The sequence below is a fragment of the Panthera uncia genome, chromosome D2 (assembly GCF_023721935.1).
Source record: "Panthera uncia isolate 11264 chromosome D2, Puncia_PCG_1.0, whole genome shotgun sequence".
Classification (NCBI taxonomy): Eukaryota; Metazoa; Chordata; class Mammalia; order Carnivora; family Felidae; genus Panthera; species Panthera uncia.
In genome coordinates this window covers 1,651,314-1,669,500 of record NC_064818.1, presented here as the reverse complement: position 1 = coordinate 1,669,500, position 18,187 = coordinate 1,651,314, and the positions used below count along the sequence as shown (strand labels likewise).

The 18,187-nt window shown below is 41.9% G+C and overlaps 1 long non-coding RNA gene across 1 annotated transcript in view; it reads right to left on the bottom strand.

The window, feature by feature from the left end:
- Positions 1-4,980, bottom strand: part of LOC125932563 (uncharacterized) — a 179,747-nt gene extending 174,767 nt beyond the window's left edge. The window contains exon 1 of the long non-coding RNA XR_007460669.1: positions 4,727-4,980. This is a non-coding gene — a long non-coding RNA (uncharacterized LOC125932563). The remainder of the gene's footprint in view (positions 1-4,726) is intronic.
- Between the last annotated feature and the right edge of the window lie 13,207 nt (positions 4,981-18,187).

Below are 18,187 nucleotides of genomic sequence, written 5' to 3'. Positions count from 1 at the left end.
CCTATTTCTACTACCTGCTCATAGAGATTGAAGAAAGTCAGCAGAGATACAGCTAAGGGTCCCCTTCCCTTCCCGCCAAACTCCGTAGGTTGAACTCTGCCACCTCACATTTCCTCTGTAGTTTTCATCCAATTTGAATTCACGTTTATTTGCTGGACATTGAGTCAAATTTATATCAAAGAGAATATCAAAATATTTTGCATTTCATTGGACCAATCAACAAATTTAGAGTAAATTAATGCATTCCCATGGTACATTTCCTAGAGAGGCTCAAATAAGGCTCAAATCTATCACGTTATGCGCAATATCTGTGCACCTACAAAGGATAAGTCACATGTTTACGATCCCTAGAGCCCAGGCTTTAGATTTTTCATCCTATAACATTTCTAGTCAACTTATATTCTTATAGAACAGATGCTTAATTTTCTAGCTCTTTATTTCATACCACAATTCAACAGTGTTATCTCAGAGAAAACTTATATTTGGCAAAGATTATTATTAGGAAAGCCAAGAATATATTTACTCTATTAGGACCTCATTACTTTGAAAGAAAATTGAGTATTTTTCACTTATTTTAAGGTTTTGCAATACATCTTATTATGGAATACATGTGAGGATCTTCTCTTATGCCAAGTGTTAACGATAATTAGTTTTTCCCAGCACTTTAAAAATTAATTGCCAGCAACTTCCATTTTTTTCTTTCTTCTAACCCTAGTTGTTTTGCCCTCACGAGAACATAACACAATTGACAGGTTGTTATTGTAGTTTTTGATGCATACAAAGATGTATACGTGGGCATTTTTTATTGCCAACAATGTATTATTTCAATCAATATATACTCAGCAGCCACTAATGACATAATTACTGTGTTAGGCTAGTTAGGAGATATAATGACTTAAGTCAGGCTGCTAGAATTCTGAGCATTGGTATCAGGAGATGACATTAAGCCAGGTTCTTCACTTAGTACAGAAAAAGACTGCAGCTGTAGGTGAATGTGGAAGAGGTTTTAGGGGGAATCTTTTCCATTTCAGAGGAATAAAAGGACACTGAAACGGCGGATAAGGAAGTTAGTTTCCAAACGTGTGTGATTATATTAGAGATGAACAGGGAAGGCGCCAGAGCGTTAGGTGGGTGGGGGATGTGTGTGGTGTCCGGAAAGGGAGGGGTAATTTTAGAACGCTGTGAGGGGTACACAGGGCTAAAGAAGGGTGTAAGTTCACAAAAGCAGGGAAAATGGACCAAAATACAGACCGGTTGCTTAGGTAGCATTTAAAAACTGCCCGTTAAATTCTTTTGAGGGGGAAATGCCATAGCCAATGATGCTCTGTCAAATGAAGTACTTCTCATTCACTGGCAAAATGATATGGACACGTATCCTGAGAGGAAAAATGAACCGTGTCTGAAGAATAGATTTCAGATTTGTTTCAGAATTCGTCCTGTGCTGAACTGTAATTCGAGGACAAATATAAAGCCATATGAGAATGCTCTTTGAATTTGAAACTGAGACATGCAAATAGTTACCATAAACAAGCCGGAGTCTGTGCTCCCAGCTGTCCACACCGAGATCTCACGTGAATGCACGTACGTTCACATACCGTTCGTCCCTCTGCACACACGTCCTTATTAACTTCCCAAGGTCACGGAATTACAATGCATCTTTTTTGTTTGTACTCATCTTATCTATCAGATGTATATAGTCTTTCAATATCTGATATTTTAGAAAAACACAGTAAAGCAAAATGTAAAGATAGGTTCTTTGCTCCTCATCCGTTTTTCATGTGTCAAGAGAGGATTATTCACACATTAGTCACACCCCAGGCTTGTGTTCTGGAAACATCCAAAATAAGACCCAGAACAAGGCCCAAGGTTGATTACAGATAAAAATATTGGGATCAGAGAGAAAAACTGTCATCATATACTTTCTATATTTCATCCAGGAAATAGATGCAGGAAATAAGAAATGATGATTCATTACATTATTCTAATTCTCTGCTCTTAGTATGTTTGGGGCTAAAAAGAAATGTCCTTGGGAGAACAAACACCAGGGTGTCTCCATTAATTCCAAACATAAGAAACACAATGCAGGTAACAAAAGGGCCCAGGGCTTTTAACCCCCTATGGCTTTTAGACACCAGAAATCCTGGCCCATATGTATTGGGTTAATAACAGGCTCGTGGCACAAAAGTGAAGGGAGGAGACTGTTCTCAAAACTGAAGAGTCGTCCTTGTAGGTCTGTATTGTGTGTTTCTTCGAAGCAGAAACTTTCCTGCCTCACAGAAGTTTATATTTGCCTACAGGGATATTAAAAGGAATATTATCTATATTACTATTTTCTTTCTGGTGATGAAGATGTATTTGAGGAGTCCTTGATTCAGTAATGTTGAACATAATTTCCTTTGAAATATAAATCATTCACATATGTATGTATCGTGCATGTGTGTGCATATGCGCATCCCTGGTTTGTGTGTGTGTGTGTGTGTATGTATATATATATATATACACACCTCTGATTTACTCAGGATTCATAGCATTTTAGAGAAGAGAAAACACAGAGTAAACAAATAAAGAGAAATAATACTGTGGCAATATGTCACATTTTTGATACTTACGTAGACCCCATTTTATTCCATAAATAATTTATTTGTAATGCATTCTATTAATTCCTTTGTATAAGGCAATGATATAGTTTCATTTTGGAAACTTTGGATAGCAAAAATAAAGAAAAAGAAGACAATTAAAATAACCTATAATCTCAACATTTAGATAAATCCACTACTGAAAATCTGTTCACGTATTTACAATTTGTGTGTGTGCATGCACACCTGCGTAGGGGGTACACGTGCCTGTGTGTGCATGCCGGGGTGTGCATGTATGCACGTGTGTGTGGGTGTGTGCACGCATGTGTGTGGGTGTGAAGGTGTGTGCACACATGTGTGGGTGGTTATGTGTGTGCACACGTGTGGGTGGTTGTGTGTGTGCACACATGTGTTATGCATGCACACACGTGGGTGGTTATGTGGGTGCATGCATGCGTGGGAGTGTGGGTGTGTGTGTGCATGCATGTGTGGGTTTTGAAGACAACTCCATAAGCACAGTAGAAAGTGAAACCCCAAGACCTTCGGTGTCTTTCTGCAGCGGGCAAAACGGAGCTGGACCGCACAACAGGGGAAGAGTACTGAGATTTGGGGTGTCATCTGCGGAAGCCATGGAGATAAAAGAGAAGTCCTTGCTCAAATGTGGAGGTTGATGTTAAAAATGAAAAGCAGACTTAAATTCAAAGTAACAGCAAGGTAATTTGAACAGCATCAGAGGGCAGGGCGCCCCCACGTGTGAGGTCGCCCGGACAACCTATGCCGTCCGACAGCTGCTGACATCTGGACACGGAAGGAGGGCCCCTGAAACCGCACCTGCCCTTAGCGACTTCCCAATTATGTCCTTTAGATCTCTAGAGGCAGACACACACCTATATAATACTCTAGGTACATTCACCAATTATGTATTCCCAGCCTACCAGCCTAAGATTACAAACATTACAATTTTTTCTTTATTATGATTTAACCTGACTGCAGAAAATTATCCCTCTGCATTAGCACACCTCCATCCGATAACAAATATTCTCCAATGTACCAGCTCAGGAATATTCCAGAACAAGTGCACTTCAGCCTATTCTGTTGCCTGAGTATTTTCTCCTCTGCTGATAACCTAGTACCCCTCAAATGGCTAGGTTTGAACCTGGATCTCCAGTAAAGACCTACTCGAGCCTGAGAATTCCAGACAGCACGACTCAAAATAATTGTGATTGTTAGTACAATGTATTGAAAGCATAGTACAAGGAGAAAGAAAATACCCAAAGTAATTTTTAAACACATATGCGTATTTAGAGGTCCTGAAACTTAATAACTAAGAATTAAGTAATTAAGAAAGGTCACTATTTTGGGTGGCTGTCTCAACCTTCACAAGCTGGGATCTCTCGGTAGGACAATACCTCACTGTCTGGCCTCAATCAGAATGTCCCGGAAAGGCCAGTGTCCTTCCTTGTCCCAGATATGAGCTCGCGTAAGTATTTATTCCCCTCAGGGCAACTCCCGAGGGCACTGTTTTATCCGTGTGTATCATAAGAGGAATCTCCCAAATATTCATATACTTAGTCTTAAATAGCCCAACATGCAAGACACGGTCAACTCAGGCCAGACAACAATGGAAACGCCGACGCCACACCTCGTAGCATGTCCTCCAATATGGCCGAGCAATACCAGCTGCACGTCCCCCGCCTGGCGGGGCGGCCTCGGCTGCAGAATTCTCGCAAAGAAACACTTGCACGAGAACACAGCACAACCACGTACACGCGGTGACCGCGCGCACGCACAGCTTGTGCGAACAAAAAAGAATTTCCAGGCAAAATCCATGCAAAGAAAGGGAATGGGGGACAAACCTCGCAATTTCCAAAGTCATAGTTGTGCGGATACATAGGAAGAAGCTCTATCGAAGGGAAGATTCAAACTCTATGCGTTTGTGTCGTTTCCTCCCAATTAAGGGATTCTCAGCGAAGAGTGAGGAGGAATTCGCCTCATACATTGAAGAAGGTTCACGTACAAGAGGATAGTCTCTGTGCACCGGAAATCGTCATGCAGTTTTATATATGTTATTTACGTTTCGTTTCTTTTCTGTTTTGCTTTCTACCACAAAAACAGCAGGACGTGCGGCTTCTCGGCGTTAAATACTTTACCTTCGGAATATTTTCCGGTGACGATACCGTGAACGCCCCGCGGCCTCCCCGCCGTCCCTCCTGCGTCGTGTCAACGTCCGGAACGCCATCTTGATTTGCTCCGGGGACGCGAAGTCTCGCCAGACGTTCGCGTGCTCCCCGTCAAAGCATCACGGGGTCCCCGCTTTGGCGGACGCCCCCTCCCTGCCGGCGCCTCAGCGCGTTGCGGGAGGGGCTCCCGATGCCCGCCCCTCGGCCCCACTCGGCCCCACTCGGCCCCACTCGGCCCCACTCGGGCCCCCTCGGCCCCCCTCGGCCCCCCTCGGGCCCCCTCGGCCCCCCTCGGCCCCCCTCGGCCCCCCTCGGCCCCACTCGGGCCAGCGTTTCCTTCCGGGACCGAGGCGACCTCCAGGGTAAGTGCCAGCAGGGGAGCTGAATTCCAAGCTGGCCGTGGAGGCGAAGACTCCTCCCCCCAGTCCCTACTCCCGCCAAGGCCGAGCGAAGATGTCGCCATGACAGTCGGACGCTTGGTACCCATGCCCTGAGAAGACACGCAGGTGTAAACAGTGTTCCTCGAAGGCGATCGCGCCGGAATAGAAAACGGACCTTGGAAAATATCGATGCCCTTTGTCTTGTACTTTAAGAGGCAAACAGCACGTTACTCTCAACGCTTTTTGAATCATCTATAGGACAATTTCTTAAAGACTGAAACCCTTAAGAAAACTCAAATTTCTACATATTAACACTTTCAAAGAAGCACAGACTGTGTTGTAAGGAAAAAATAAAGCCCCTGATTTTGCCTCACAGATCCAAAATAGAGCCTATCTCTCACACATCTAAATACGTTTTTACCACGGGTGCTGTTTATTTACTATGTGCATTTTACGTAGCATGATAGGCCATCAGCTCAAAATGATTCCGTGTTTACTGCGCTCAGATATTGTGCCGCTGACAACACGGGACCAACCCCCCAGCCTCCCCTCAAAGGTCAGAGGTAACCGATACATAGACTCTCAGACTCCATCTTAATATGATACCTGGCTGTAATCTCTCCATATTCACTTGCACTTCATAACCTATGATTTTCTATAAATGTGCCTGATGAGGGGCGCCTGGGTGGCTCAGTCGATTAAGCGTCTGAGTTCAGCTCAGGTCACGATCTCGCGGTATGTGAGTTCGAGCCCCGCGTCGGGCTCTGTGCTGACCGCTCAGAGCCTGGAGCCTGTTTCAGATTCTGTGTCTCCCTCTCTCTCTGCCCCTCCCCCGTTCATGCTCTGTCTCTCTCTGTCTCAAAAATAAATAAACGTTAAAAAATAAATAAATAAATGTGCCTGATGATTCTGCCTCCCTCTTAGATATCTCAATACAATAGTAAAACATACATTCCTTGTAAATGTATGGCTGTTACAAGACATAAGTACCTGTGAATTTTTATTAATAAAATTATGATATTAATCAATATCATAGAATCACTCATCTAATCCTGTGTTAGTCTCACTTTTTAAATTTTTTTTTTTAACGCTTATTTATTTTTGAGACACAGAGAGACAGAGCATGAATGGGGGAGGGTCACAGAGAGAGGGAGACACAGAATCGAAAACAGGCTCCAGGCTCCGAGCTGTCAGCACAGAGCCCGACGCGGGGCTGGAACTCACGGAGTGCGAGATCATGACCTGAGCCGAAGTCGGCTGCTCAACCGACTGAGCCACCCAGGCGCCCCTAGTCTCACTTTTTAAATTGAAAGATATATGCCAAACACACACACAATTATAGCATAACTCACTCTCATACTAAAGAAGTTATAGTGGGGAGCCTGGGTGGCTCAGTCGGTTAAGCATCCGATTCTTGATCTTGGCTCAGGTCATGATCTCGCGTTTCACGGGATTGAGCCTGCGTCGACCTCTGCGTTGACAGTGCAGAGTCTGCTCGGGATTCTCTCTCTCTCTCTGCCCCTCCTCAACTTGCACACACCCCTCAAAATAAATAAATATTTAAAAAAAAAAAAGTTACAGCTGTCTTATCCTAACCTCAGTTTTAACCTCAGTAAACCAGTTGCTGCTGTGGAGACAGCTTCCAATTCCGTGCAGAATGTTCACACACCTTGAGCAAGGGAGGAGGAAGAACTACACTCTTAGGAATAAGCGTGTCCTATGCGAGTACACAGTCATCACCTGACTGTAGGATGGGAGGAAGTGTGGAGGTCACTGGTAACTTCCTGGCAGAAGAAAGAACTTGGAGCAGTCACCCTTCCCGCCTCTCCTCTCCAGCACAATCAGTGATCACAAAGCAAGCGGCACAGAGTGAGTTAGGTCGGTGGAATTGATTTGCTACCGCCTAAGTGCTGGCTTCATCTTTTCCTATACGTGTGACGTTGGGCAATTTCCTTAATCTCTGTGAGTCCACCTCCATGCCCCTCATTTTGAAAAAGGGAATAATAGAAGTTATTCATTCCCAGGACTGCTGAGATGACCTTATCACTACTACTGTAGGTAAACAAAATAGGGCAGTGACAGGTGTCAAAGAGAAGTTTCCCTGAACAATATGGAAGGAATGGGAGGTTTTATCTTCAAGTGTATTACAGGAGGAGAAAAAGGCCAGATTGGAGTCTGAACCCAACTCCCCTGAAATACAGGGCGGGACACCCTCCACCTCCCTTGGTGATTACATTTCAAAGGCACTTTGGGCCCAAGGATCCCTGAGAAAGACTGCCCTGGTTGTAAAGATGACAAGAGGTTTTTTAAAAAGAATTACTTTCCAATAATAAATAAATAAATAAATAAATAAATAAATAAATAAAAAGAATTACTTCTCCAATGGCAAGAGAAGGAGTTTTCAAGTTTCTGAAAGTAAATGCTCTCAGAAACAGGAAGAGGTGGTACCTCTCTGGACGTGGACGTGGCTGGAGTGTGGAAGACGTCGGGGCAGAGACTGGCTGAATCAACCTGAGGGGACCGTGAAGGCCCTGTGGTCATGGGTGATCAGCAGGCACTTGATAAGCAGACTGCCCTTATTACTACGATTGTAACTAGTGACACGGATAGGAGTACCAGCCAGGCCACCTGAACAGGCACTTCCTGAACAGGCACTACTCATCTGATTTGTTTCTGTCTTTCCACTTCACCCTTTACAGATGGTCTCCTCCATCCCCACATTCCATCAACCAAAATTCTACATTTCACGGATCCTAGAAAACTGAGTTTCGCCCCTGCCATGGACTCAATTGTGTCACGCGGTGAAGTCCTAACCTGCCGTGTGATATCTGGAGGTGGGGCTCAGGGGAGCTGGTTAGGTTCCGACGAGGTCACGGCGGTGGGGCCCCGGGATGGGACCCGTTGACTTCCTGCCCTGGGAGGGCACAGTGAGAGGGTGAGAACGGCCACCGGTCACAAAGGAAGGGGGCCTTCCGGAGAACCGGCCTTGCTGGCCCCGGACCTCACACACCCAGCCTCCAGGACCGTGAGGAGGTCAATTCTCTGGCCCAAGCCCTCTGTCTCTGGCGTCCTGTCACGGCGTCCTGTCCCAGCAGCCCCAGGAGACGACACGACCAGACACTCCTGCAATGTCTTTCCCAACCCCCTCCTCTGCTGCAGACATGGTGACGGTAATGTCACACTGACCAGTGAAGGAACAGAAAGGACGGCCCCTCACCAGTGTTCACCAAGTGCCAAGATCTGTGCAGGCACTTCACACACATTCCTCATGTGGTCCTCACAGCAATTCTGTGTGACGAGTAACTTACAAATGTGCAGAGTTACAATACGGCTCAACAACGCAGTGGGCAGACCGTTCTGCTTTCTCTGAATTTTAACATAATTTACGTAGGTGACTCCCTTTGGGTATTATTGCCGTGGACCCATACTTGCTGCCCTGTCAGACCCCAACCTACCAGAAACTTGTTTCACCTATGAGTTATTGTGAAGTATTTTCCATTGTTGCCAGTAAGTTCAAGATGAAAAGATTAACATACAGATCAAAATATCTTGAGACAACTCAGATAATCAATCTTGCGATGAGACAGAATTAGAGCCATGAGAACCATCACCCCCGGAAACACACAGAGTAATGGGCAAAAATGACCCTCCAGCCTGTGTCTGTGCTCCTGACAGGCTGTCGAGTTGTACATGCTGTGTCCCCGATTATTACAGTTTCTTCCGTCATTAGAGTAACAGAAGACCATGGCCCCAATCAAAGCAGAGCAAAGCGTACAAATTACGTAAAGAACCTTTATAACCATTTCGTTTTCAGATATGACATTAAAGTGTAAAGCCCTCAAAAAATAATCAGATGAAGATTACACATTCTTCAGTTAATAAAGTAATAAATATATAACAAGAAAGAGAATTTAAAATATCTCTGAGAAAAAGGAATTTAGGTGAATTTATTCACACACTATAAAGGATTCCTGAAAGAAATACTAAAAAGAGATGAAACCTTAACAACTGTCAATTCAGAGTGAAAGCCAAAACCTCGTCACATTCGCACTTTGGAAACTCAGCGGCTTCATCATCAGTGACCACTCTTCACTGGACAATACTATAACCACGCTGCACATGGCCATGCGTCCCCAGTAGGGTGACAGAAGTTGCACGGGCAGCAAGACCTGGCAAAGACAAACACCCAGCACGTGCTGGGGTCACTGGGGCCTCGCCCACTGCCAGATGCGCAAATGCGAGCAAACGCGTTGGAAACCAGAGCCTATAACCCACTGCGGCTGGAGAAGGTAGGTAGGCACGGAACGGGAACGAGGGCACAGATTCACGTAAAATACTCACAATAGTGTTTACACCAGCAATACTAATACTGACCCAAAATGGAAAGCAATCTAAGAGCGTATCCACAGTGAAGGAGTTCAGTGTTCTGGCATGCTCATAAAAATGGTACCTACGAGATGTGTCGTTTAATATGGGAGCAATTAGCCATGTGTACCCATCAAAAGTTTTCAAAATTAAATTGAAAATCTAAGTCATCCTGCGCACTAACCACATTTCGAGTGCTCAGAGGCCACAAGTGGCTGGTGGCTAACACTGGACAGTGCCCTTATGGAAGATGCCTTGTACTGCAAAAAATTCTGGTGAATGGTGTCACTATATAGCAAGGAAAACAAATGCTTTATTCTGTACTTTCATAAAAAGTCCACACAAATGATGAGCGAAAACATTTAGACTTAAAAATATACTGTACGATTATTTTTTTGTGTTTTAGAAACTCAAGCTGTTTTATGCTTGAACTGAACCATTTTACCAGTTAATCTCAGCGGCAGTCCATGAAAGTTTTAGCTTCTCTACATCTTCGCGAACACTTTTCATGCTCAGTGTTTTCAATTTTAGTCATTCCAAGATAACCAGATATACCATGCACACAAGTTTCTTATTTCTGTGAGTCATTAGTTTTCATACGCAGTATGTGGCTGGGGTCAAATTTTGGTTTGAACATGGACACCCAACGGCTCGTCGCACAGGTTGTCACTCTCCACGCAATCACTCTGTGCTTCCCACGTCCAGACACCCGGTTGGCCCATTTGCTAGGTCCTCAGAGCCACTTTGTTAAATAGGTCCTGCCTAATGCCACCATGTTAGAAACCAACTTACTTTGAAAACGTATAGGGACAGATGGGTGGGTAAATGTGCAAAGAGAGAAATAAAAACAGAGGTCGTCGGTAAGCGTGGGAGACTGTTAACAGCTGGCGAGTCTAGGCAAGGCCTGGCCGATCACCGTACTTTTCTGTCACCAAAATTTTAAAACCACTGTGATCTTCCCTGTGACAGTAACTGTCTTCTTATAAAACGCAGGAATGAAAACAAACTTGGCAAGATATTCTTACTTCAATGTGGTTTATAAACTCATTCATATTATTTTTGAATGCTTGGAAGCAGCATGGAGAGAGTGGATTTTAAACAGCCTACATTGACCATATATTCAAGTAAACATTAGTGGTAAATATATACAGATTTCATGTCACAGCCATTATTTGCATCGAGTTAAGTGTTGACACATTTATTTTTAAATGACCGACATTATACATGCTATTTCTCTAAGAAGCACACACAAGGTATTATGCATCAGTGTTTTCAAGAAAAGTGATTTCAAGTGTTTGTAATACTTGTGTTCCTATAGGAGAAGTGAAATATACACTCTGATTTTGTTGCACGAGAGCACTGGCAACTGCTCTTAACAGAGTTACACGTCCATAAGGACAGCAAGGCCAGTCTCAAGACTGTTTCACAAAGAACACCGGGTTCTCTTTTCCTATACCAAGTTCACAGATCATACCAGAGCTAAATTATTTTCTACTACACTACGAATTCTCAAAAAGTTAAAATAATGACCTGAATTCTAATGACTTTCAAATCTGACATATCTATATATTCAAACAGACTTTATTTCTATTTTTGTCATTCCATCTATATAACAGTGATATCCATACAGCATATTATTAAAACTTAAGATTAACAATTATCTTTCATCAAAAAATATTTCCAGATTCTATATGAAAATCCTACTATCTAAACTTATCAAAAGCCTCATTGTTTCAATTTGCCAAAGCTGTGTGCTTAAGATCCATAGGAAGTTTTGGAGATCTCTAAAGTTGGGTTATTGGGAAGAAAAATCCTATGGAGATACTAAATATAAATACTAGGCCAGTTTATTTCTACTTTCTCAAAATTATATAAACACTAGACTGGACAGAGAAATGGACATTGCTGCAGCCTGTTATTTTGTACAATAATTTTGGCAAATTTAACATTTTAACCTCTTTTGTTAGCTTAACACCAGAGCAGTCACGAGCACACAATAAGTGGTCATTCTGCTCAGGAACAATATCAGAAACCAAATAAAATGATTTTTAGAAATGAATGAGGAGAACAATTTGGAGAATAATGTTTTATGCAGTCAGATAATGTTCTATAACTCTACTCTAAATGAGCAGTGAAAATATAGCTGGGTCCAGGGACAAATTAGTGTTTTCAAAAAAGGAATGTATAAGGACTTGATAAGAATAATTATAGTCTATTTAAGAAAGGAAAGGAAAAGAATTGTAACTAAAAATGGCAACTACAGGCACCATAATTATAACTAGCAAACACGTGGTACTGATGTCTTTAATATAGTCTAGACAAGTTTTAGACATTGTTACATTTTAAAGACCACAGTTTCACTTCTAATGACTAACTGTAAGAACAGAACAAATTGGCAGTTAATATTTTCAATAAAAATCAGTTTAGAGAATAAGCAAATTTATAGAACATCTTACTTGAATGTGTTTTTGAAAAGCTTTTCATACAATTATATAATCAAGATCATAAAAGTATTTCCATAAGATTTATTAAAATCTTTATTAAGGCATAGAGTGGAAATAGTCTAGCCTTGAATTAAATAAAAATATTCTTATGGTCCTAATGACTACCCCCTCCACACACATTTTTTTTTTTTTGACTCGGAGTATTTATTCCCTTAAATGCTCTGAGTTTTTTTAAACGAATACACCACAGTTAAGGTCACTTTAGGATTCACAGGAAAATGGAGTGTACAGAGAGTTGCCACATAGCCCGCTCCGTCCACATACAGAACCTCTCTCTTTGTCAATCCCCCCACAGGGTGGTGGTCTCTTGCACCTGGTGAGCCAAGGCTGGCGTATCATTATCACTAAAAGTCTGTAATGTACGTTAGTGTTCATTCTGGGAATCGTACAATCTGTGGGTTTTGAAAATGTGTAACGACACATGGCCACCCTTATAGTGTCACACAGAATCATTTCACGGCTTACAAATCTCCCATGCTTTTGCCTGTTTATCTCTCCCGGCCTCCAACCCCCGACATCCACTGGTATTTTTACCGTTTCCAGTTCTACCTCTTCTGGAATGTCACAGAGCTGAAGTCATACACTGTAGCCTTCTCAGATCTTTTCAGCCTTCTTTCACTTCACGGTATGCGCTGAAAGTTCCTGCACGTCTTTTCAATCCATTGAATCATCCACCATCTAATCATCCACTAACCCCCTGAAGAAGTTTCCAAGTTTTGGTAATTATGAAAAATTACCAAGTTTTGGTATTAGCTTCCAAGTTTTGGTAATTATGAAAAAAAAAAGCTGCTGTAATAATCCATATGAAGATTTTTGCACGCACATAAGTTTCCAACTCCATCAGGAAATGCCAAAGAGTGCCATTGCTGGATTATATGGTAACAGTATGCTTATGTTTGTAAGAAACTACAACTGTCTTCCAAAGTGGCTACAGCATTTTACATTTTCACCAGATGTGAATGAGAGTTCCTGTAGCTCCACATCCGAGCCAGCATCTGATGTTGTCAGTCTGGGACTTTCGCCATCATACGGGGTGTGTAGTGTGACTTTCTTTTGAAATATAGACATGTTATAAAATTAAGGAAAAAACAAACAAACAAAAATGAGCATCTTTGATGGTTACTGTTTGTGCCCATAATATAGCATAGAAACACTTCAGCAAACTTGTCTCTTCTCCTTCCTTTGACTTTGACTTTTTATAGAATCTAAGATGTATTTTCCTTTTCCTTCCTTCCTTTTCTTTATTCTTTTCTTTCTTTTTTTTCTTTATTTTTCTTTTTCTCTTTCTTTCTTTCACTCCCTTCCTTCCCTCCATCCCTCCCTCCTTCCTTCTTCCTGCCTTCTTTCCTGCTTGCTTGCCTGCCTGCCTGCCTGCCTTCCTGCCTTTTCTTAGAAAAATTCTTTCTTTAAAAGAAATTTAATAGAAATTTTTGCTTGAAATGAGACTGCCAGTCTCTAAACAGAGAGCAGTTTACTGTGGGGTCGTGGACCCTGACTTTGAACTAGCCTCCCTGGTGACCTAGAGACTGGGGCCTGTAGGCTTCATGGGTCTTCAGCACTCAGTCTCTCCGAGTCCAGGAGAGCTGGAAGGGAATTCATGGGAAGAGGTCCAAGAGTTAAAAGCATAGAAGAGAGACTGGTGAAGATACTCTTGAGAACTGATGAGATGTGTAATCACCACACTTCCGGACACACAGAATTTGGAATCATATATTGTGAGCTTGCAATTAATTCAAACCTTTCCTTTGGAAAGGAAAACAATCGGACTTTCCAATCACACGTCAGTGGGCTGGACTTCAGACAGAAGCTCAAAGCTGGCATTCTCTCCAGTAATAATTATTGGAGAATCAGCCCCTAAAACACAGGCATAAGTAATCACAATTTCCCAATGATTTCTCAGATTGTCTGCTTTTCCTCTACTTTTAACCTACAGAAGTTCCTATTTTTAATGAAAGTAAAATGGATTCATACTTTCAAATCATAAAAACAAGTTGAGAAATACATCGCTATCACTGCTTTTCTCAGGCCAACTTGTTTAACATGTACTTTCAGTTTCCATTTTTTTTTTCAAAATCTCTCTTTGGGTTACAAAGCCTATCTCCTTACGTTTATGTCATTTCTTCGAACTTATGAAATTTGCTGCTCCCGAACGTGGAAAATATGTAGAGAGGAAAGCACAGACTTTGGAAAGCCTGGGTTTAACTTGCAGCACTGCCATTTGTCAGCTCTAGGATGCTGAACAATCATATTTAGCGAGGACTAATTCTTTCAGGTGTAAACACGAAGGATTTTTTTCTGTGTTGCAATCCTTGCCTTTTTCCTATATGCGTCAACTGAGATCAAAGCATATTTGTGAAACTAAGTGTTATCTACACATAAGACAATGAAGGTGCTTATTATATGACAGTGAGCATGAAGAGTGGTCACTTTAATTGTAAATTCATGCTAAAATGTTCAGGTACTTGGACATCAGAAGTGTCACTGAGTCACCGTACAGATGGGCCATCTTAGAGAATTCTTATACAGCCAGGTGTTTAAAATTTTGAATGAAGCTAGTAGTTGGTATCTTGTTAGTATTTATTCTCAAATAGATTCTTGTTAGTATTTTCTGGTTTTATTTTTTTTAAGTTTATTTATTTATTTTGAGAGAGTGAGAGAGCACAGGCTGGGATGAGGCACAGAGAAGGAGAGAAAGAATCCCAAGCAGGCTCCGCACCATCAGCGCAGACCCCACGGCGGGGCTCAATCTCACAAGCGGCGAGACCATGACCTGAGCCAAGATCAAGAGTCAGACGCTTCACCGACTGTTCCACCCAGGCACTCCATTAGTATTTTCAAAGAAACTCCGCTTAATATCTATCCTCAGGTAAATTCTCCAAATGTTCTCAGGATAACATACACGGATTCTGAATCCTGCCAATAGCTGAGATTTGAATGTTAGCTGCATTAAAGCACAATTATTTCTTAAACTGTTTTTATTGGCTCAGAATGGATCAACTTGGATTTATGTGAGCAAGTGGTAATTATGGATCTTTTGAAATGAATTTGAAGGTTATGGTTAATGAAAACATTTACATAAAAATTGGATTTGTATTATAATGAAATCAAATCGAATATATCTTGTTCTCAGTTATTAAAATGTTTCTTCCATTACAATTTTATTTCATACTAATGGTACTTACATAAATTAGCTTTCCTTGTCCCTGGTTATTTTCCTCTTGCCATTATATTTGCACAAAGACCTTCATAATACACTTTTCAGTTGAATCTACCCTCTTGGACAGATTAATGCAGAACTCACTTTTCCATTTAGCTTCTAAATACATAATATTTGACAAAATTGTGACTAACACGTGTCTTTGTCCATTCGTGCTGCTGTAACAAACCACTTTCTTCCTCCAAGTACATTCAGTGAGCAATCACCACTAACCAGTTTGATGCAACTGTCTGTCTTGGCTTTTGCTAAGCCTGCAGTAGCTTCATCCAATATTGTTTCATACCCTCAGTGGAGACAGCAACAGAGTAAAATGGTGACAAGTGTGTTCCTATTTTTATGAAAATAACTTTTACCTCAAGGACAGATACCATATAAAGGTCTCAGGGCCTCTTGGGGGTCCACAGAGCCCACTTCAAAACCTGCTACATAGAACACTGACAAGATTATATGTCCCCAAATGGAAACTTCCACTGTCCCTGGTGGAACAAACTGTGCGGTGTTCTTGGTTTACTGAGACAGAGGAAAAAGCATCTGCCAGAATGACAGCTGCAGACACGTGTAGGCCACCCCCACACAGGAACCCACCTTGAAAACCACCTGCACTCAAAGCTACCACTCAGTCCTCGTCCAAGGCTCGTCCAACGTCAGCCGAGGTCAAACGGTAAGTCCCTAAAGCCACCACTCAGTCCTCCTCCGAGGCTCGTCCAGCGTCAGCCGAGATCAAACAATAAGTCCAAATGAGACACATTAAGACTCAATCTACAGTTTTCAAGTCTTTGAGAGCAGAACTCATGCTGGTGATTCCCCAGGGATGTGGTATTTCTTTTGAGTTACAATTTTAATATTTAGGAAAAGTTCAAGGAGCTCTTTTGACTCCTCCTTCAATTTTAGTCCCCAATGCACAGATTCCATTACCAATGTGAAGATTCTATCTAGTCCATTAAAGGACTAGAAAAGCAACTCCAGACCAAGAGGACTTTTCTGTTAAAGATATTAAGTTATAAACATGCTTCCCATCTACTTCAGATCTATGGCTTATCTACCCCTAAAGATTCTTGTGGGTCAAACCAAAAGATTATCTCTTCGGTACCATTACCTGCTATGGGAACCACACTCTCCTCGTCTCTTTTAGCTTAATGTCGCTGCCACTCGACTTCAGTCATTTCTCCTGAACTGAGAAGCCCACTTCAATAGCAGTATCTCCTGTCTGTGTTCCTAGTTTTCAAGGACATCCATTACTGCACTTTTGAGGGACGCAAGGGTTCTCTTCATCAGTATCTTTCTCCACACCTTGGTGAAAGGACAACTGCCAAAACCCTGAGGGGATGTCTGAGGAATGTACTCCATGTCAGGGCAGAATCCCCGCCCAGGTGTGATTTACAGCTTTTCTGGATCACTGCTGAGTGCTTTCCACTCTTTTTTCCTGAATGCTACTTGCTGTGTGTATGTGTGTATGTGCATTAGTCAGCTTGGGCTGCATAACAAAATACAACTGACTAGGTGGCTTAGATAACATAAACTAATTTTCTTACAATTCTGGAGATTAGAAATCCAAGATCAAGATTCTAGTGGATTCTGTTTCTGGTGAAGATCCTCTTTCTGGTTTGCAAATGGTCACCTTCTTGCTACGTCCTCACATGGTCTTTCCTGGGTGTGTGTGTGTGTGTGTGTGTGTGTGACAGAGAGAGAGAGAGAGAGAGAGAGCGAGAGCGCGTGAGCACTCTGATGTCTCCTCTTATGAAGATGATAATTCTATTATTTACTAGAATAGGCCTCATTTAATCTTAATTACTCCCTTAGAGACCCCACCTCAAATACAGCCACACTGAATGCTAGGACTTTAACATATGAATTTGGGAGGGGACACAAATATTCTGTCATAATTGTGTGTGTGTGTGTGTGTGTGTGTGTGTGTGTGTGTGTGTGCGTGTGTTTTATATGGGTTGAAGGTAAGAACAGATACTTGGGTAGTCAGACTGTGGATATCTTTCTTTTAAAAGAGAGTAAAGCTGGGCATATAGCCAACCAATTAAACTCTTCTCATTCCAGCCTCTCTTATAGCTAGACTAATTTCTCAATAAAAGGAATATGAGCAGAATCGTTAAGCAGAATTTCCACATTACTTTCTCAAAAAGAAGTCTTGTACTTTCCATGCACTTCTCCTCTTTTCTCCAGTCTGGAACGTGGGTAGAGAGGTGACCTAGCTTCTTACACAGATGAGGACAGACCTCTCAGGAAGAGTACATCAGAGAGACAGAAGAAATCTCAGTCTCTGAGTGACCTCATGATACAGAGCTGTTTTAGGAGCCCGATCTCCTCACCTTATGCTATTAAATAACAAAAAAAGAAACTGCCTTGTTTGAGCTTTTGCATTTCGATGTCTTTTGGGTTATGGCATTTTAAACTCAACCCTGATTAATACTATGGAGGAATACTAACTACCCACGATTAATACTCCTTAGCCTGGGGGCGCTGGGGTGGTTCAGTTGGTTAAGGGAGCCACAAGGCAGGCTCTGCACAAATAGAGCCTGCTTGGGATTCTCTCTCTCTCTCCCTCCCTCTCTCTCTGCCCTTCCCCGACTCTCTTAAAGTAAATGAATGAATGAATAAATAAATAAATAAATAAATATTTTAAAAAATACTCTTCAGGCTCAATTAATATTTATACTTTCTACCGTTCATGCCTACTCTCAAATACCATTTGCTTAGTATTTTGAAATTGTTAATAATATTTCTCGTAGAACAAAGTCCTGCTCTAAGGTTCTGGCTATTCAGTCTTAGTTTTCAAAGACTGATATTCTAGCTATTACCCTGCTCTACATAATTGATATAATTTGTTGCACTGTTGATATGCCTTTAGGAAAGATTCTAAAGACTGCAACTGATCACTAAGATGAAATACTCTGCTTAGTTACTATGCTACAACACAGTTGGGGGCTGCATGATGATAATGGTCTTGGGCTCA